Source organism: Pleurodeles waltl, chromosome 12 (genome assembly GCF_031143425.1).
Source record: "Pleurodeles waltl isolate 20211129_DDA chromosome 12, aPleWal1.hap1.20221129, whole genome shotgun sequence".
In the NCBI taxonomy this organism is placed as follows: Eukaryota; Metazoa; Chordata; class Amphibia; order Caudata; family Salamandridae; genus Pleurodeles; species Pleurodeles waltl.
The window spans coordinates 317,406,402-317,428,657 of NC_090451.1; positions in this window are offsets into that span (position 1 = coordinate 317,406,402).

A 22,256-nucleotide genomic window follows, 5' to 3' on the forward strand; every position below is an offset into this window, starting at 1 on the left:
CTGCATTCTGATTTTGCTTCTGCATCACATTTTGATCCATTTTTGTTAACTGATTCTAATTTAATCTTGCATGATTCACATTTTGTTGAACTAGATGTGGTTGTGAAAGGGGTACCATAGGAGCCTGATTTTCCATTGGTACTTGTACTTGTTGCATAGGATCATTCTGCATCTGCATTTTATTTCCTCTCTGTAGTTTATTACTGTTGATACTAACTGGATTGAGCCTATAATTGTGCTTCCAATGTCCATCCATTTACAAAGATTGCAAGGTGTCATTTCCTTCAGCGTTGCAACATCAATACCCATACTCAGATCAATCAGAGCATCTCTTCCTTTACCTTGAAACACTATTATCCTACCTTGAACAGCTTGCATTCCTGCTTGAGAACCACCAGTTTGTATTCCATTCAAACCATTCACGTTTTGAACTGCACCGCCATTTCCAATAAACAAATGATTTCAAAATCTCTTTTGTGCAAACTTTTTCTGAGCCAATATAAACATTTCTTTAAGCTTGCACTGTTTCATCTCCTTCCCCTCACTGCAATACTGTGCATATTTCAAAATCTCTTCCAAAGATTTTGTCTGCCAACCAATCACATTCTGCTGTTTGTTCTGACAAATCTTAGATCGTAGAGCAGACATAAACTTTGTAATGAAAAATCTAATATCTACTTGGTCAAGATGTGTCTGTCCTGTATGGTGTTAAAATACCTTTATTAATCTCTCAGTATTCATGCACAGGCTCCTTAACCTCCGGCTGAATTGGATTCAATATCAAATAACCAAATCCTTAGGAGGGACTCTACCCTTCAAAAATGTTATTGCCTCATGATATTTAGAGCCTGAAGGGTTGCTCCGTCACCATACTGACAGCTAGCCCATCTGTCGAAATCTAAATCCCATTGTATCCATTAGATTTCAGCGGACAGGATATCCCTCACCATTGTGACTGAGTCACACATCTGACGAGCTCTAAATGAGACCCTAAGACATTACTGGAGGCAAGGTGCATTCCTATGAGGTTCTCTTGCCGGTTCTGCATCTGGCTATTGAACCACAATCTCACATTCTGCCAACAAATCATTCAGAAATGCAATATTGAAAAACGTATTGAAATCAATCCACAACACCTTTGAAATGTTTACAAATCTCTCAAATTGTGTGTACCACTCCACTGGACTTTCTCTCAAATTTGGAAAATCGTAAATGATGCAAGGTCTCCCGTACTCCAAAGGACACATAAAAGCCCTCCATCTGCTATCTCTCTTAGAGGATAGGCAGTAGTTGTCTCTTTCTTTCATGGCAGTGCAGCTTGTTTTCTTTTCTCCTCGGCCTCTTCTGTCTGTTTCTTTTTCTTCTCATATTTTTGTGACAATTTATTTTAAAATGTGTTAAGTTCACTCCATTTAAGTACACATTTTACTAAATAATAGGACTGAATCCGTATTTCGGAACAGTGCATGTTTTCAATTGATTCATCATCAATATTTACTCTAAAGCCTTTCTAAATAGGACACTCTTTGAAATATAATTCTGTTAATTTGTTATGTACAGTTGCAGCTCTCTTTGTAATTTTCTAACACAGGTAAATTAATTATGTCTCTTGATACTGATTTATGTGGTCCAAACCTCCTTTAATGACTTCCTCTAATTTGATCTCTAATTTTGGCACATTTAATGATCTCTACTTTTCTGAAACTGCACTAGTATTTGAACTTGAACTGGTATTTGGTTTTTCTGCACCCTCAACTTTCACACAAATTCAGACCAAGGAGAAAATATCCCATGTTCTAACCAAATACCTTCACCTGGCATGGTTTGTGTTGTGAAGACAAACTGTCTTCCTTCTCCTAATGCTTGAATTGTTTGTGGGGGTGTCAGCACCACAATCTGTGAATTTTGCAATGTTGGGATAAGCACATTTATAGGATTACCTCCAGTTGCTTCCTAGACTACCGTAGCTGTTATGTGAACATCCTGTTGCTGCACTTTCTGTGTTGTAGTCAATTCAGTAATTTGTGCTGGAGTTGTAGTTACAGAATCTGTAGCATCTGTATGCACTACCATTTGAGCATTTCCCATCAGTGATGGAACACTTGCAACTGCTTGCTAAGTTACAGGCTGTCACATAACAGGTTGTGCAAAAATCAGTGGAGCTATTATAGACTGTGCAAAATGGGCAGAGTCAATATGGGTTCAGGCAGTATTGTTTGCATTGTACTAGTAACTTATATTTCAGCTTATGTACAGGTAACTATTGTCACAATCTTTGTTAACTGTGCCCAATCATTTGGTATAGGACCCACATGAGATAGAGGATGTGTACCCACATGAGATGGAGGATGTGTGGCCACAAGTTCATCTAAAGTATCATCAAATTGTGTCACTAGTTGGCACCATGTGCAAGTAGGGACCACAGTCCTAGTCAGGGTAAGTCACATACTCAACCTAAATTAACCTGTGCTCACCTCTGGTAGCTTGGCACAGAACAGTCAGGCTTAACTTAAGAGGCAATGTGATAAGTATTTGTGCAACAATTCCATTATAGTAACAGTGAAGAAAACCACAAAAAGGCTCGAGACATATAGAATATTTATCTGAGTAAACCAAGATCAAAACGACAGAAATCCAATAAGTAGAACTCAAGATATGATTTTTTTTTAAATAACCTGCAATGTAGTGTCTAGAAGTCAATATCGCTAAAAGGTTACTTAAGGTCACTCTAAACCAGAGTAAATCAAAGTTCAGACCAATGACGGAGGGTGGGCTGGCTAAAGGACCCATGCAGGGCCAGTTGAAAAGGTAGCTTGGATGGAGCAAGCATTGGCATCGAAGACTTGGTGTGTGTGTGTTCTGATCCAAGCAGTCAGGTAGATGCGTCATTGCTGAGCCTCGATGTTGGGTCCTGCATTGGCATCGAACCCCTTTCGGTGCAGGTGATGCATCATCATCGAGTCATGCAGCGATATCTTCAGATCGGGGCTGCACCGTCATCGAACCTCACAGTCGGGACTTGTGTCATCATTGATTAGGCACCTTGTCTGCGTCTAAGGGCACTGAGTTATATTCGAGCAGCGAACATCCTCAATACATTACTTTGTTTTCAGAAAACAGCTGCAGAGTCCATTCTCAAGGTCCAGGATTGGCTTGGCACCTCTTGGCAGGGCAGGACTCACAGTGGCAGAGTCCAGCAGCTGAAGCAGAGGTAAGGGAAGTCTTTGATTGCCCTGCAACTTCCAGAACAGAAGCCAAGCTAGCAAGCCCTTGGAGTCACTTTGGGGCTCATTTACAAGCCACTAGCTCCACTGGAGTGGCACTTTCAGTGATGCTCTAATGATGCTGTGCCCTCTTCCATATTTACAAGGCGGTGCTAAGCCACTTTGCATGGCTTAATTCTGCCTTGTAAATATGGGCCCCCGATGCAATTTTCTGTGGCAGAGGGGTGTTCAGTGATTGTTGCTGTGGGCCTTTCCACTCAACACCCATTGCTTTTGACACTACCTCGGACTTATGAGAAATTGTAAATGTGAGCTGTACCAAAAACTAATGTCAACCTACGGGTGGCATTACAGTGATGCAGCAAGGAGAAATACATTTATTTATCCTCATTTTTGCTTTTTCTATGTTGCTGCATTCTGCTTACACATAGAAAGAACAAAACACCATTAATTATTGTTTATATGCAGGAAGGTGTCCCTTCCTGCACAGAAATAATAATTAAATAATGACAATTCACTACTTCTATGTGTGCTGCATAAACAATAATTTTGTGTAACGCAAACACCCTTGCACTAGGATGCCTGCATTGGCACTAGGCTGCTAATGTAGCACCAGCACTAGGGAACACACCTGGGTTTGCCATATTGTTGTAAATATGGTTCTTGCCTGCATTTTTGAAATGTTGGAGTGTATCGCTGCCAAATGTGGCGCACCTCTGCTCTCCGACATTTCCTTGTAAATGAGGCACTGGTTCTACAGAGGATATAAAGAGTTAAGGCCAGTCCTTCTTACTCCAAGGCAAGAGGCAGCAGGACGAAGGGGGAAGACTTCAAAGAGAGGCCTTTGAAGTGCACTTGGTCCCTATTCTTCCTTCCCTGGCTCCAGACACTCTGCAGGGGGTTATAGAGCTCATTGTGTGAGGACAGGAATAACCCTATTCAAGTGTAAGTGTCTGCTCTTCTCCCCCATCTAGCACAGGAAGGCCCCACAATCTGGTGATGGGCTATCATGATGTAAATGTTATACCCCAGCTCCCTTTGTGTGTGATTGTCTAGAGGGAATGCACAAGGCCCAGCTGCCACCCACCCCAGACAGGTATTCAGAGACAGGCAGAGGCACAGAATAGTTAGGGAAGAATATGTCACTTCCTAAAAGTGACATTTTCAGACTTACAATTTAAAATCTGGCTTCACCATAAATTGTGGCTTTAAATTATGAGTCCAGAGACACCAAACTCCAAATTTCTATATTTTCCCAATTTTAAATTTCACTTAAAGACTGTTTCATGGTAACCCCAATGTTAACCTTTGGGCGAGATAGTCCTTGCAATAGAGAAAATCACATTTAAGAGTTTTTTTACTAGCAGGACATGTTAAACTTAAAAGCACTTGCCCAGCTTTTCAAATACATTGCACCCTGCTTTGGGGCTAGCTAAAAAAAAATACCACAGGGGATACCTGAACAAAATCCAGTTGAGTCCCGGGTATCAATAAACATCTGCGACAATGTCTCAACAGGGGTAATTTCAGAAACTAAGGTGACCAAAGGGAATCATACTTTTTCAAGTTAAAGTTTATATTGCAGTAAAAATACCATTAGAAAGCATATCAGCCACCATTCTGATAATCAAAAAGTGCAAGTGAAGATAAAGTGCTCATGCATATTGTGCTTGTCAACAGCGCAAGTGAAGCACACATAAACCAACTATGTACATAACTATACAAATACTACAGCATATGGGGAGACGTGATATGCAATGTAAACATGTGGAAAAAAAATAGTTGAATGCATAATTCAACATGATGAATCAACACATAAGGTCCAAGTTTTATCTGTAAAAAATGGTAGACGTTTCGATCCTTCTTTATTTTAGTATCATCATCAGGACAAGCAAGATAATGTTGTACTGACATGTATTCTGATTCCCGTCTGATCAAGAGATTTAAGATGGATGGTATTAACTCAATTAAAGGTGGCAGTCAGGCCATGAATAAGGTCCAGTTTCTCAACAATTATCTTGATTAGATGTAAAAAAAAAAGGTGAATAACCAATAATTGAATGTATCTAACACTTTGTTAGTTGATCTAGAGTCACCAAGCTTCCTTCTAGATGGCCAGGGACTACCTTGGGGGTGACTTACATTTAATAAAAAGGAAGGTTTGTGCCTGGCAAGTGGGTTCACTTGCCAGGTCAAAATAGCAGTTTAAAACTGCAGAAACATGCTCTACAGTAGCAGGACTGATACATGTTTAAAGGGCTACTGAAGTGGGTGACACTATCAGTGTTGCAAGCCAACTAGTATATTTATTTTTAAAGATTTACAGGCCCTGGGAACATATAGCACACTTTACTAGGGGCTTACAAGTAAATTTAATATGCCAATTTGGATAAGCCAATCTCACCATGTTTGAGAGTACAGAGTACCTGCACTTTAACATTGGTTAGAAGTGGTAATGTGCACAGAATCCTAAAGCCGGGAAAAATAAAGTCAGAAAAACAGGATGTCAGAAGGCAAAAAGTCAGGGGGAACCACACCAAGGATGTCAGGTCTAACAGTATCTCATTTTGTTTTACCTTTCATTTTTTATCCCCTTTAATCTTGTTCCTTTTAGGTTTTTTGGATTCCCTAGCCTTTGTGTTTGTTTTTTTCTCATTTGTAAGTGCATGATATAATCTAGCACCATTCACAACACTATTTCTCCATCTCTGAGCTTGATCATCCAAAATTGCATCTGCATAATTTCTCATTACTCTCTTAGTTTGTTTTTGGTATATTTCTCTTTATTTTGATCCATTTTCTCATATGCACTAAGTGCTTCAAATTGTGAGATCTAAGAGATGGCTTAATTTCATGTATATTTCCTCTCAATTAGTCTAGAAATCTTACATTTAATCTACCCCATCTAGGAAAACTTAATGCACCTCCCTGTTCAGTGATCTTGCACCACTGACAAAGAAAAACACATGTATGTAATACTTCATCGACCATCATCTGTTATGCTGGTGTATCCTCAGGAGGTGCTTCCTCGCCCTCCCTTACTGGAACCATTACATCACAACTCAGACTCCTCAAACCTTAAAAAAATCATAATTTCAAATTCATTTCAACAAATTGACAACCAAAAGCTGCAGAGTCTCAATTGTTTTGAAATTGATCTTTATATGTCAGACCTCAGAACCCTCTTTTATCAAATCACAATACAGTTTCATAATTCAATCAACCAATGACTTTGCGATCTTTGCTGATATTGAACCAATCGCAGCGTGGCATTATGCTAACTGACTAATACTAGCTTGTCAGAATATGACGTAACAACTTGCTCTTTGAGGCAGCCTCCCACTTTTACAATTTGTCCATACAAAGCAAAAGACAAATCTAACAACTAAACAACTTTAAATAACATCAATCTTTGTCTGCTTCTAAAGAAAAAACAATCTGAATAATGTTTAACTTCTTCCGATTTTCAACAAAACCGTATTTTCTACTCTCAATGATGAGTTCTCAACCGGCGGGAAAATCATCTAGTTAGTGTTTCTGTCACCTTTGTGCATCAGGTTTCATGAACACTAAACAAAAGTTAGTACAACCACAACAATTTGTTATGTACCTATCTATTGGTGTAGTTGAGGACATCTCACAACTTACACTTCTCCTAGCAGACAAGAAAGTCTCTATCTCTTATGCATCTGTCCAGGAATCTTGGACTACTTCCTAGTCCGATAACCTCTTATTTTTTTCAACAAAGCACATGCAGCATATAAGCAATTAGCAATGCACTTCAAAACAACATCAGAATTTTTTCAATACAAGTCACATGTATAAATCTGCTCTCTATAGATACTCACACTTATCAGTTTCACCAGTGTTTCAACTGCAATCTGCAACTGCTTCAGAAACTGGACTCCATCAGTTTTCACAATCAGGTTCTGGGCAATCGGACGTATGCAAATTTTGTTCCTTTTTTTAATTTTTGCGGTTTCTTTCCCTCATCCTCAAAACCTTACCTTTGCTGCCAACATTGTTGGGAGCATTGCTAATCCTAAAACCTCTTTTTTATCTTTGCAACTCATAAACTTTCATTTTTGGTTTTAATCAGATACTATTTCTCAAGAGTCATTAATGAGAGTTGTAATTAAGTTTTATTAATCATTAGTTCCTATTTCATTTTCTTTATTAATCAAGCAAAACATTACAAAACATAGCATAAGTGCATCTCATAAATCTAATCCCTATTCTATATGTCCAAGACAGGAAAATAGATTACAGTCAAATATTTCCTAAAACGCACTCAAAACTCAGCAGTATAAATCATCTGAGTCGGAAAATAATGAGTAACTTAATATAAAATGGCAGAAAGGAGCAAGCGTCTGAGACTCTGTCTAGCCAGTAAAACTATCAGGACTCATAAAGAGTAAATAGGTCAGCTTCTGGAGAAAGAAATATGATGATATGATGATACTTTGGCGTTTATGTCCTCACGTTGGGAGCTGGAGAATGTAAAAGGGGTGTAATGCTAAGATATCAGTGATGTCATGAGTGATGTCACCAATAATGTTATTTGAGATGTCATGAGTGATGTCATAAATGATGCCATAGAACATGTCATGAGTGATGTGATATGTGATGTCATAAGCAGGGCAAGTCGAGGGTGCAAGTTATATTTAGCTATGCTAACTATAACTGGTGAATTTTTGTGTTTTTGTGAGTTAAAAACATTAATCTTAACACTGTAATATTCACCTAACTATACAATCAATTTAACCTTTGTTTTTTTCGGCAAATTTCTAAAGATTTAGTTAAAACAAAAATTTATCTTTTATCATACGTAATTATAACATTACTTTAACGCAATGCAATATTTTATAATCTAAAGTCAACTCCCCTTCAGGCATGCACAGCCAACACCCACAGGCAGCTAACCCCACGCTGTGTACAACCTTTGGCCGTGCAAAGCAGGGGGTTGAAACACCCTCAGCAGGCAGCCTACCTCAAGCCGTGCATAGCCTTCGGTCATTCGTCGCATGAGGTCGGCTGCAGGGCCAGGCTCACAGCCAGTCCCTGTATCCAACTCCTTTTAGACAGCCATTCCCACACTGCACACAGCAGGGGGGCAGCCACAGAGCTTGTCCTGCAGCCAGTCCCTGTGGGCAAACCACCAAAAGGCTCACAATACCATTCCACTCACAGCTTTTGGCATGCACAGAATAGAGTTTCCTTCTGGGTCCCAAGGGCCCAATTCTCTGGAGCCAAAACATATATATTAAGGGGAAGGGACATCTAGCCACCTCCCTGAACTTTAAATGTCCTTAGGGACCACCTCCCCTGGAGGTAGTTCCTTTAAAAAGGATAGGTGACGTGAGTCACCCTCAGGAAACCTTAAAAGGCCCCAGGGACCCATCCTCTAAGGCCAAATACAATTAAACAGGGGAGGGAAGTGTAAGTTTCCCTTCCTTGAGCCTTCTTGGCCCCCAGAGACCCCATCTCCTGGATTAAAAAACTAAGGGGAGGGGGCATGCAGCCACCCTCCCCAAGCTTTCTCAGGCCCTGGGACCCCATGCCACAGGGCCCTATTTACTTAAAAAGAGGATAGAGCTACATGGGTCACCCTATGTGAGCCTCATTAGGCCCTGAATATACATCCCCCAGCAGTGTATTCATTTTATAAGGAAAGAGGGCTTTGCAGCTCCTTTCTGGGTCTTCTCGACACCAACAACCCCATCCCTCAGAGCCAGAAGTGGAGGTGGGTGACCCAGTGCCCACTTGGGGGCACCCTCATACCATATGTTGGGGGCCATTAGGGGAGCCAAAGGGCCTCTGCAGCCCCCGCTGCCCTGCCTCCACAAGATGCAGAAGCCAGCATTACTACTGTTGAGAGGGAGTAGCTAATTATGTATGTTCCCTCCAGCAGGAGCAACATGTGTTATTTTCCCACAGGTGTGCGGAGAGAGAACATATGTCAACTCCCATCCCGCAGGAACATCTTTAGGTCTCCCATCGGCTGAGAGCAGACTTTGAACCCAATTTAATTACTGGCAGATGGAGCATTCTCCCTTGGCCTGGAGGAGGACTTTAAGTGGACCAGGCAGAGACTAATCAACCTGCCATATTTGTAAATGACCGCCTCGCTCTGGGTCATTTATGAAGGCATTGGCAGTAACTGCCTTCCTGGCAGTTCCTATCAGTGCATTTGAAAGGTAGTAAGGGTGAGAGCAGCCTCACTTCCGTGGAGTAACAACAAATGTAATAGAAAGAGTCAGTAAAAATGAAACATTGGTGCTCGATGGGTCGGGTGCCTAACTACCCTAATAGGCACAAATATGTGTAACAGGTACACAATAGTAATAACAACAGTATGACCACGGCACACAGGATAGTATAATCACAGTTCGTAATAAGGACAAGTGTCCCTGGTGTACAGGTTCCGGAACGTGGATAACAAATCTGAAAAGTCCTCAGTTGATGATGCAAGTGTCTTTATTTGTAGGCCCAATTTGCCACAGACTTTTCTCTGATGACTCTTACTCTCCAAGGCCATCGGAGAAGCTTGGCAGGCGGACGACTATATTGGCATGAAGGAAACTTCATCTCCTTTGCAACTGAGTACCCTTTCTGCCAACATATAAAACAGGGTCTTAGTATTTGCTCCCATTTGGCAGGAAATTTTAAAATGCTTCTGCCAGGCGGGAGCAAACGCATGTCTCCCTCCCCACTTTGTGGGGTCAGGGAAACTATTGTGTCCTACAAGTGGTATCCTTGGGACACAGTCACTGATCCAGTCCTGGAGAATGGGGTCCCTGTGGCATTTGAAGATTTAGGAAGAGGGGCTGTGTGCCCCCTCCTCTTTTTTTAATACATCCCTGAGGATAGGGTTCCTGGGCCTCCTTAAAAGGGGCCCGCCCTCTTCTTTCATTTTGTCCCTGGGGAATGGGCCCCTGGAGTTAAAAACTGATCAGGGTTGGGGGCCACACTCCCCCTCCCCTTCAATAATATCTCAGCCCTGCTAGATGGGGTCACCATAGCCCAAAAATGTTCTTGGAGATGGGGACCCTACTACTGCCCCTTCCCATAAATTGTTTCAAAAAATGGCAGCTGCCAATCTCTTTTGCCATGATTCTTTGGGACTCCTGACATGATTATAGAGTAAAACACTGATATTTTTGTGATTTTGGCTCTAGGAAGGGCCCCACTGCCCCCCAGATTCTAGGGGGGTCGGTTGTCCCTACCCTGCCCCTCTACATACTTATTATAACTTCAAGACATGGGACTACGTCCATGAGTCCTGTAATGGCTGACAGAAACAGTTTTGTCATGTTGCAGGCAACCAATGAGAGCACTCACCCCCCCACAGGAGACGACTCCGATGGAGCTAATTGACACAGGGCATAAAAAAGCTCCCTCAGCTAATCAGAGCACTTTGGCCCAGATTTACAAGAATCTGGCTCATCAGTACTGATGGGCCAGATCTCTTACACCCCCTCACCATCACCTAATGACACCATGAGTGCACCGAATTTACAATATGGCACTCCATGGTGCACATTAGGCCAGTAGCATTAATATTTTCGACCCTATTGATTTCTATAGGTGCGTCTTTTTAATGCCTGCTTTAAACAGGCATTACAAATGATGCCAAAAATGGTGCAATTAAATGTTGTAGATTTCATTGTGCCATTTTTGCAGGCCTCCTAACGCTGGAATACTCCCTTTGCATAAATTATGCCCGGCGCAGGCGAATGTGGAGCAACAGGTCGCAAAATAAATATGGCGTGGCGTTTTTTGCCTTGTTGAGCTACATTAGCGTACAAAAAGAATGTGGTGCAAGGAGGCACTAGCGCCTTGTAAATCTGGCTCTTTATGTCTTAAAAACTGGGTTTGAGTGACTCTCGTGAGGGTTTCTTGAACCCAACAATCCAGATACACAATTATTTTTAAGCATTACTTTCTCAAAAATGTCTGAACAGATTTATACCACATCACAAAATGCACAATCTGTAAACCAGGATATGAAATCCTGCCAAATTTGGTGTCATTCCGTTCAGCAGTTTCTGTGAAAATGTTTCTGAAAAAAGTCTCTGGAAAATGCATGTATTTTGGGATCCCGCTTTTTTTCTTGACTCCGGCTTGACGAATCACCCTGAACATTTCCATTCACAAGCTAGGAAAAAAGAGCACTTTATATAATAAATATGCTCAAGTATGCAGATTCGTACAAGTTATTAATAAAACTTGCCACTGTACACTGCAGCACAGCACTGCTGGAGGTCCATCTCTGCATGAACCTGTCTCTGTACTCACTGGCTATGATTCTGGATCCCACAAATCAAGGAACAAGCAGCTTTCCCTCATCCTGGCCCAGAAATTAGGCTTCTGGCCAATGAACAGCTGAGAAAGGTATGGAGGCAGACTATTGTTTTCCATCCTGCCTACTGAGAGGGCATGAGCGCTGTTAATTGAGCATTCCCACGGAAGCTGGATTAGCTGACTTGCTGCACTACTAGAGGTTAGTGTAGCATGCCATCTAATGCATTGTGAATGTGTACAGCTGGGCTCGACATCCATCGCCCTGCACATGCGCAATACAGTACAACCTGAACCCTCTGCTTCCTACATGAGACTACAGCTTTTGCATGTTAACAAATTACTGTTCTTTTACATGTGAAACCATAACACTATATTGAGAAAGTAATTTTTAATGGAGGTGACCAGGAATGGGTCGGCGTCCTGGCACCCCTTAAGAACCTTAATAACAAGCCTCCACTGGCTTAGTCCATAAGTTAAAATAATAAAACAACTCAACAAAGAGGTGGCTGAGGGGGTCAGACTTCCTAAACTATTGAAGGAAAAACAACAAAAGTAAAAAACTTGTTGCAGCATACTGGTACTCTGGTTTGTGCTGCTCATACTTTAAAGGCTGGTTAAAATTACTAGTGATCAACTAAGAATGGCAATACCATAAGTGCTTTGAGATTCTACTTGAAATATTTAAGCATTATGATGCTGTAATATAAACTACAACCATAAAACAGAATTAATGATAAAAAATTAAGGGAACCCTCAGGTGTACACTGTGAGTGCCAGTGTCCTTACACATTTTAACCTGGTGCCCACAAAACTTTATGAAATAATATACAATGTTGTCCAAGCCTCTATAATTCTTTTGTGACTCATTGACAAATAATACAATAGGGTGACACCTCCTTAGGTATATATTCATTTTTTACCTCTCTAATATTAAGACTTTCTAAAGTGCAACTACATGTTTCTCTTGGTTTTGCTTGATGGAGGTAACACCTTGTAATAAGGAACAGAAGGAATGTCATGGCATGTGACTGAGTTTGGACCTGAAAGCTATTATTATCAGGTGTTTATATTTACATCCAATTACCTGAGTGTGGGAACATAATAAATCGCATATTTTTTTATTTTTTGTTTACTGTAAGAAAATGCCTCTTTTTCCATGTTCTCCTACATTTTTGGACATTATGCTGCTGTTTTTTTGTACTCTCAGCATTGGCACCCTGCTAACTAGGCCCCTTTGCATGTATTCTGACCCCTAAAACACGTTGAACTTCAAATCAACATATTTAAATTACCTAGAAGACATTAGTATACAGCACACAATATACAAAAGGCCTGTAAGGTAAAAGTCACTAGTGGCCGCAGCCAGTAAACCAGCTGTGGAGGTTTAAAGAGCAATCCGCCTGTCAAAATATCCCCTTTCGACAAGCCTAAACTTGCCTTTAACCGGTTCTGTGCTACAGACGTAATGGTTACGTCCTGCGGCGCAGTGCTCGTGTGCCCAGGACGTAACCATTACGTACTGGGCACAGAGTTCAGAGGGAGCACTAGCGCTCCCTCTATGGTCTTCCCTCCCACCCCCCAAAGGCAGGGATGGAAGGGGAAGCCCTTCCCCTTCCACCCCCGAACCCCCCTACCCCCGTGACATCAACGCGTGATCGCGCGCTGACCTCACAGAGGCCCCGTCCCATCCAGCGCGATCGGAAGAGAAATGCTCTTGCATTTCTCTTCCGATCATGTGATGGGGGGCCTGAGAGGCTTCAAAGGGAAGGAAACGAATTTTTGCAGTGGGAACGCGAAGCGATACGGCTGCTAAAATGCCCACTAGACACCAGGGATTATTTTTACAAAAGAAATTGGCATAAGGGGAGCGACCCCTTGTGCAAGGGTTGCTCCCCAGGGGGGGCGTTTTTTTTCAAGGCCTTTTCTGCCCCCCCCCCACCCGGAGGCAGATCAGGCTATTATTAGGCCGATCTGCCCTCTGGGGGGGCAGAAACCTCTAGGCGCCAGGAATCATATTTTTTTTTTTAGAGGTGGGGAGTGACCCCTTAGGCAAGGGTCGCTCCTCTAGGGGGCAAATTATATTTAGGCCATTTTTGCCCCTCTTGGGGCAGATTGGCCTAATTTTATGAGGCCAATCTGCCCCCAAGGGAGACAGAAACCACTAGACAACAGGGAGGTTTTTTTAAAGCAATTTTCACGCAAGGGGAGCAACCCCTTAGGCAAGGGTCGCTCCCCTGGGGGGCAAATTATATTTAGGCCATTATTGCCCCCCTTGGGGGCAAATTGGGCTATTTTTATGAGGCCAATCTCCCCCCCCCAGGGGGACAGAAACACTAAGCACCAGGGATTTGTTTTTGTTGTTTTACAGATGGGGGGCGACCCCTTAGGCAAGAGTCACTCCCTGGGGGTGGGTGTCAAATTGTATTTTGGCCATTTCTGCCCCCAAGGGGGGCAGAAACCACTAGACACCAAGGATATTTATTTTTTTGCATCAATTTCACGCAAGGGGAGCGACCCCTTAGGCAAGGGTCGTTCCCCTGTGGGGGCAAATTTATTTCAGGCCATTTCTGCGCCCCTTGGGAGTAGATCAGCCTATTTTTATTAGGCCGATCTGCCCCCAAGGGGGGCAGAAACCACTAGGCACCTGGGATTTTTTTTTTGCACCAATTTTCCACAAGGGGAGCAACCTCTTAGGCAAGGGTCGCTCCCCTGGGGGGGTGGGGGATTTATTTTAAGGCATTTCCCCTCCCCTTATGGGCAGATCGGCCTATTTCTATTAGGCCGATCTGCCCCGGGGGGGGGGGAGAAACCACTTAGGCACCAGGGATTGGTGTGTGTTTTGTTTGGGGGGGCAGCCCCTTGGGCAAGAGTCACTCCCCATGGGGGCACATTACTGTTGGCCATATCTGCCCCCTTGGGGGCAGATTGGCTTATTTTTGGAAGACCCATCTTCCCCCAAGGGGGGCAGAAAGCCCACCATAGACCATGGAAGATTTTTTTTCAAAATAAAAGGGTGGGGGTATTGCCATACCCCCACCACAAATAAATGGGGACAAAGTTGTTCTGCCCACCAGTGGGCAGATGGGACAATTGCCCCGATCCACACCCTGGGGGGGCATAAAGTCTACTAGATGCCAGGGAATACAAAAAAAAAATGTGGGGTGATGGCTACCAACCAGTATGGGCCTGGTTATGCCCCCACCCCAAATGAAGGGGGTAATAGTCTTTCAGCTCTCCCCGCACACTAAGATGTCTTATGCCACGGCAAGCAAGAGGTCATTTGATTATTTTGGGGTTTCGTTTTACATTTGGGGCATGAGAGCTTGGCTAACTCTCAAAATCGTCCCACTTGGAATGGTGAGGGCTGCACTTTATGGACTTTGGGACTCTGCCATGTAGAAAAATGCACGAGACCTAGACACATCTGAAAACTAAACATCTGGGTGATTCCAGGGTGGTGTGCTTCACAGGTACCCCGCACCATTTTCTTACCCACAATGCCCTGCAAACCTCCAACATTGCTGGAAATCACACATTTTTCCCACATTTTTGTGATGGAACCTTCCAGAATATGCAGGAATCCACAAAGGTCCTACCACCCAGCATTGTCTCATCTATACTGATAAAAATTCTGCTGCACTTGTCAGCCTCAAAATGTTTTTTTTTCAAACTGCCCTTTTGGACCCGCTTTGGTTCCCTCTCGATTTTGACATGTTTTTGGCTCTTCCCTGTCACAAGCACTTGGCCCACCCACACAAGTGAGGTACCGTTTTTATCGGGAGACTTGGGGGGATGCTGGGTAGAAGAAATTTGTGGCTCCTCTCAGATTCCAGAACTTTCTGTCACCGCAATGTGAGGAAAAAGTGCTTTTTTGGCCAAATTTTGAGGTTTGCAAAGGATTCTGGGTAACAGAACCTGGGGAAAGCCCCACAAGTCACCCCATCTTGGATTCCCATAGGTGTCTAGTTTTAAAAAATGCACAGGTTTGGTAGGTTTTCCCAGGTGCTGGCTGAGCTAGAGGCCAAAATCCAGAGCTAGGCACTTTGCAAAAAATCAGGTCTGTTTTCTTTGGGAAAATGTGATGTGTCCACGTTGTGTTTTGGGGCATTTCCGTCACGGCGCTAGGCCTACACACACAAGTGAGGTACCATTTTTATCGGGAGACTTAGGGGAATGCTGGGTGAAAGGAAATTTGTGGCTCCTCTCAGATTCCAGAACTTTCTGTCACCGAAATGTGAGGAAAAAGTGTTTTTTTGGCCAACTTTTGAGGTTTGCAAAAGATTCTGGGTAACAGAACCTGTGGAGAACCCCACAAGTCACTCCATCTTGGATTCCCCTAGGTGCCTAGTTTTCAAAAATGCGCAGGTTTGGTAGGTTTCCCTATGTGCTGGCTGAGGTAGAGGCCAAAATCTACAGCTAGGCACTTTGCAAGAAACAATTCAGATTTCAGTGTAAAAATGTGATGTATCCATGTTGCGTTTCCTGTCGCGAGCATTAGGCCTACCCACGCAAGTGAGGTACCATTTTTATCGGGAGACTTGGGGGAACACAGAATAGCAAAACAAGTGTGATTGCCCCTTGTCTTTCTCTACATTTTTTCATTCCAAATGTAAGACAGTGTGTAAAAAACACGTCTATTTGAGAAATGCCCTGTAATTCACATGCTAGTATGGGCACCCCAGAATTCAGAGATGTTCAAATAACCACTGCTTCTCAACACCTTATCTTGTGCCCATTTTGGAAATACAAAGGTTTTCTTGATACCTATTTCTCACGTTTTATATTTCACCAAATTAATTGCTGTGTGCCCGGTATACAGTACAATGAAAACCGGTTGCAAAGTGCAACTCCTTTATTGGCTCTGGGTACCTAGAGTTCTTGATAAACCTACAAGCCCTATATGTCCCCGCAACCAGAAAAGTCCAGCAGACTTACGGTATATTGCTTTTGAAAATCTGACATTGCAGGAAAAAGTTACAGAGTAAAATGTGGAGAAAAATGGCTGTTTGTTTTCACCTCAATTTCAATATTTTCTTTATTTCAGATGTTATTTTCTGTAGGAAACCCTTGTAGGATCTACACAAATGACCCCTTGCTGAATTCAGAATTTTGTCTACTTTTCAGAAATGTTTAGGTGTCTGGGATCCAGCATTGGTTTCACACCCATTTCTGTCACTAACTGGAAGGAGGCTGATAGCACAAAAAATAGTAAAAATGGGGTATGTCCCTGTAAAATGCCAAAATTGTGTTGAAAAGTGGGGTTTTGTGATCCAAGTCTGCCTGTTCCTGAAAGCTGGGAAGATGGTGATTTTAGCATCGAAAACCCTTTGTTGATGTCATTTTCAGGGAAAAACCACAAGCCTTCTTCTGCAGCCCTTTTTTCCAATTTGTTTTAGAAAAAAAACAATTTTTTTGCTGTATTTTGGCTAATTTCTTGGTCTCCTTCAGGGGAACCCACAAAGTCTGGGTACCTCTAGAATCCCTAGGGTGTTGGAGAAAAAAGACGCAAATTTGGCATGGGTAGCTTATGTGGAGAAAAAGTTATGAGGGCCTAGGCACGACTGCCCCAAATAGCCAAAAAAAGGCTCGGCACAGGAGGGGAAAAGGCCTGGCAGCGACGGAGGTTAAAATATGAAAGACCCAGCTATGTAATGCTTAATAAGGTGGGATGCATGGTATCTAAATGTATTACTTGTCAATGTTTCATTTAAACATATCCTTACCATGACAACACACCAAACGCTATTTTCAGTGTAGCAGGGTCAGCTGTTCAATGGAAAAGCACTGAGAGATAGTTTTAAATTAAATAATGTTATCTTTACATGGAAACCAGATAACAGTTAATAGGAAGTTATTTGTCATACTTTTTAACATACATATTTATTTTGAATACATTTTAATTTATAAAGTTGAGTTTGTATTAGATTAGATTAGATTTGCCTGCCAAAAGTCTATCGAAACCCATTTTCATGAGTTTCCAACTGTCACAGAGGAGCTGAATAGCTTCTTGATGAGAGATTAACTTACTCCCAGAGCTGAGACAAAGGGTTTGTGTATGGTGAGGTGTTCTGATGTAGCTAATACCTGGACCTGCCCCCTCTTTTGTCTTGCCGGCCAGCCAGGTAGCAATCCTAGTGGGGGAGGAGCTTCTACAGAACCTATTTTGGGTGACCACAAAGGAGAGGCTGCTCATTTTCCTTCTCACACCTATAGGGAGGGCATAGGAGATCTGCACAAGGGAGGGAAGGTTATGTCCATTTAGATTTAGGTAGAGAGAGGCACTGAGATATTGCTTGCAGTAGAGCAAACAAGATCTCCTGCAAAGGTGGATAGGCTTACCCCTGGCAACTTTTCCCAATTGTTTAAAGTGGGACCAGGAGTCACCCTCACCCACATGCTAGTGCCAGGCATACATTTGGCACCCCTGGTGTACCTTCTTCAGGATACTGCTGGGCCCGTGGAAGACAGAAGAAGGACTGGACCTGCAGCTAAGACCTCTGAAGAGAATTTTTGTGGACTTGCTCCTATTTGGACCCAAGACAAAGAAGTGAACTCCAAGGATCATTTGGCTGTTCTCATGTTAAGCTACAGGGACAGACAATTTGCTAGAAGCCCATTTTCTTGGAAGAGCCCATCTGGCCAGGTACAACTGGAACTGTCCTGGACCATGCTGGAGGCTTTTGTTGGAGTGAGTCTTGACCTCAAGTGCTGTTCCTTAGGACCTGTAACACTTGGGTGGAGTCAGAGTGCACTCCTCCTGCACTAAGCCTAAAAATGTTTTAAAAATGTATTGCCTGGAGAAAAATCAAGGAATTTAAACCAGCCTGCAAGCTGATCCACCAAGGGTCCATTGCCAATGGATCTGACTTCATCCATAACTTCCCAAGGGGCCCCCCATGTATCAAGGGATGGTAAGCATATTGCCTTATTATGTTTTTAAACGACTGGTTACCACACACTGTTGTGTCACGGGTGTCCTTCCTTATTTTTCCGTGTGTTTTGATCAAAATGATTTATTTGTATTTTTCTAGGGCGACCATTAAAGGTTTTTGACAATTAGTGAATTTCAATGTAAGTGACTACATGATTTGTTTGACATTTTTGCAAACTTTCGGTAATATAGACAGGAGAAGTCTTGTTTTGTATTGGTCCTGAAGAAGCGTCATAGGATCTTGTTAGACCACTGCACGCGAAACATGTTGACCGTGCCCTAGGAGCCTGACGATAATCTCCCCAAGCTCCAGCACCATGCAGAAAGTGGTTGAGCATTATTTCTCAATTTACACTTTCCTTCTGTTTTTAATCTTGGTCCCGGTCTTATTCTATTGATTAATTAAACTGACTCGCTCCATTAGGACTGGGAACCATTTTTATCACTCTCCTGCCAGGATTAGCGCCTGACCGTAACACCAGGTATTGTAGTGTCCGCTACCACGGCTGCTACCTAAAAAGATCTCCGGCAAAGAACCCCCTTACGGGGAGCCCGTCAGACATTGCAGTGCCGGTCTGACGAGGAGCTACCCGATGATGAAGCATGACATCCTCTTGGATGTGTGAGGGCTCTTGCTCCTGAACTTTAATGTTCCCCTAGTTATTTTATATTTTTTCGTTTGGAACAGTGTACACCTTTTTGTATGTTCAGTTATTTGGGAGACCGTACACTGGACCAATTAATCTCCCAGTCCCTCTCTTTGATGATACTTTAGTACAGCGGGTTCGCTGTGGGACTCATGAACTAACGCGGAACCCCCCGCACTAGTTTTAGAAGATCATGGATACTTTCCAAGGTCTCAGCTTCGATGACGATGTGGTAGCAGCAATTCTGCAGACACCGTCCATTTTGAGCCTAGATGGATCAGCACCCTCAGGCAGTTTGAAGGAGGATTGGGACAAATTGTCCACCCTGAAACGCGATTTGATCAAGACCATCATGCACGGAACCATAATGACTGAATGTCTAAGAGCCAATATCGCCCCTAATGGCCTATTAGTTTCCAACATGCCCAGGATCTTTCTTCAAGACTTAGCATTTAGAAAAGACTGGGCCCAGATTGCTTGGAAGTGTACCAGGGACTGGCTAGTCCTTATCATCAACACTTCCAAACGTCTAGCAGATTCCATCGCCATTCAAATCAATCTCCTTGAAGGCACCTTAAAAACCACTGTGATCCTAGCTGCCTTCAAGAGCCGTTTAGCGGAGATAAATGTGGAATTAAATGAAACCAAAGAATTCTTGACTAACCAGAAAATTTCTAAACTCCAAAAGGATATCACTAGATTCAGTAGGGAAAAGATATATCCCTATATTCAAGACGATTTTGACACACAATCACGTTCTTAAGATGAGTCACAGTCCTACTCCAGAAAGCCCCGCAATAATAGCAACAGTTCGACCTCAGATGGATGGAGTACAGATGAGAGCACTCTCTCTCAACCATTCTATAATTACCCTCAGTTCCCAGGCAGTCACCAAATGCCTTGGCAACCACCATATCCATTCTATCAACCCCGCCCCATGATGCCATTCATGCCTTTTTTAGGCCAAGGCCGGGGCAGAGGGAGAGGCAGAAGAAGAGGCAGAGGCAAACGTGTGCAATGGTCCAGAGAAGAACCACAAATGGTCACCAGGAGCCAGGGCAAGCACCAGCCCCCGAAAACTTAGTAGTGAACCTTTCCACAAGAACTCTCACGGACATTGAGATAACAGCACTTAATCGAGGTTTAGGGTTTGTCCCTACTCCATCTGAAGATTTATTTCGACTTAATTGAGAACTTTCACAATTCTTTCGCAAAATCAGGCTACAATTCTACTTTGATGACCGCCCAGTGAATAGCACACTGGGGGACTCTGGGCTTAGACCCAAGTCAACATTTGTCCCCCCCTTTCGGCTGTCCCCTGCTAAGATCAAACATTTGCAAAAGCTGTTCTTGCGGACCTCACATCCATACGCCCGCAACGTCCCTTCATTAACATCTCGACTAACGAGAGGAAGGCTCTTGAGGGACTTTCTAACGATAATTCCGTCGTTATAAAACAAGCTGACAAGGGAGGTGCTATTGTTATAATGAACACTGACGACTATCGCAAGGAATGTTTGCGCTTGCTAGGGGATGAGACCTACTACGCCTTGATTCCGCGTGACCCTATCTCGAAACTTCAAACTCAGATAAGGGTTATGATCTCAAAGGCATCCAACAATGAATGGATCACCCCAAAAGAAGCTTCTTTCCTAGATGTAACCAATCCGGTAACTCCCTATTTTTATTGCTTACCTAAAATCCACAAGGGAACACAATTCCCTCCGGGGCGACCAATTGTGTCTGGGATTGGTTCGATCCTCGAGCCCCTATCGATCTTTTGCAATCACTTTCTACAACCACTTGTAAAGGGCTCCTCCACTTATTTACAAGACACTAAAGACGTATTAAATCTGATCAAGACTATTAATAACACAGGAGATGTCCAAGCACTAATTACTATGGACGTGGAGGCTCTCTATACCAATATACCCCAAGATGCAACTTTACAGGTAGTGGAATCCCTACTACAGCGCAATAGTGACAATTTGACGACACCCATTGCATTTATCATGCAATGCGCCACATTAGCAATGAAAGAAAATTTATTTTGTTTTGAAGATCAATTTTATCATCAGATTAGAGGTACTAGCATGGGAAGCACCTTTGCTCCCAGCTTGGCATGCCTCTACATGTATAACTTTGAAAAACACTTCATTTTGCCAGCTTCTTATCCTTTCATCGATAACATAAAATTGTGGCGTTGGTACATTGACGACATCTTGGTTGTATGGCAAGGCCCCTTGGCTACAGCTAGTTCACTGACTGAGTGGGTAAACACACTAAACCCATATTTGAAATTCACTTCTACGGTGTCGGATAAGGAGGTCCATTTTTTGGACCTACTGATTACAATTGAACAGGGTAAATTATTAACCTGTACTTACCATAAACTAACAGATCGCAACAGCCTGCTTATGTACGAGAGTCATCATCCTAAATCTCTCCGTGACAACTTACCGTTTGCCCAATTCTTGCGACTACGACAAAACTGCTCCTCAATACAGGAATACAGTACCCAAGCAGACAATCTTCAAACTAAACTCCTTGCACGACATTATCCCCAACATGTCATCAACCGAGCTCGTAAGAGAGCAAGGAACAATAATCATGATTCTCTACTTCAAACTAACACTAGAGTCACGAATAGACGGTTGACCTGTGTGTCTACATTCACCCCTCTATCTAACCAGATAAAAAAACTGATTAATCAGAGGTGGCCTATCCTTAACAGTGGGGGTAATACCATTCCTAGGCCCCTATTTGCATTTAAACGATCTAAAAACATTAAAGACCTGATAGTCCATACCCGTCCAAAAGACACATCGCAAACACAGACACAAACTACACTCTGGAATCTTCCACCTGTAATTGGCCATTATCCCTGTGGACACTGCAATGTCTGTCAATTGACTAGCCCCAACAAAACTTTAGATTTGGCACCTATAGGTCAATGGCACCTGACAAAACACACGAATTGCAACACTAAAAAATGCATTTATATGATCACGTGTCGGTGCGGGCTACGCTATGTAGGCATGACCTCTAGACCAGTTAAAATACGAATTAAGGAACATAGGAGCAACATCAGGTGTGGACGCATTACAACAAAATTATGCGCACACTTCTTGGACGCCCCCCACAGTCCTG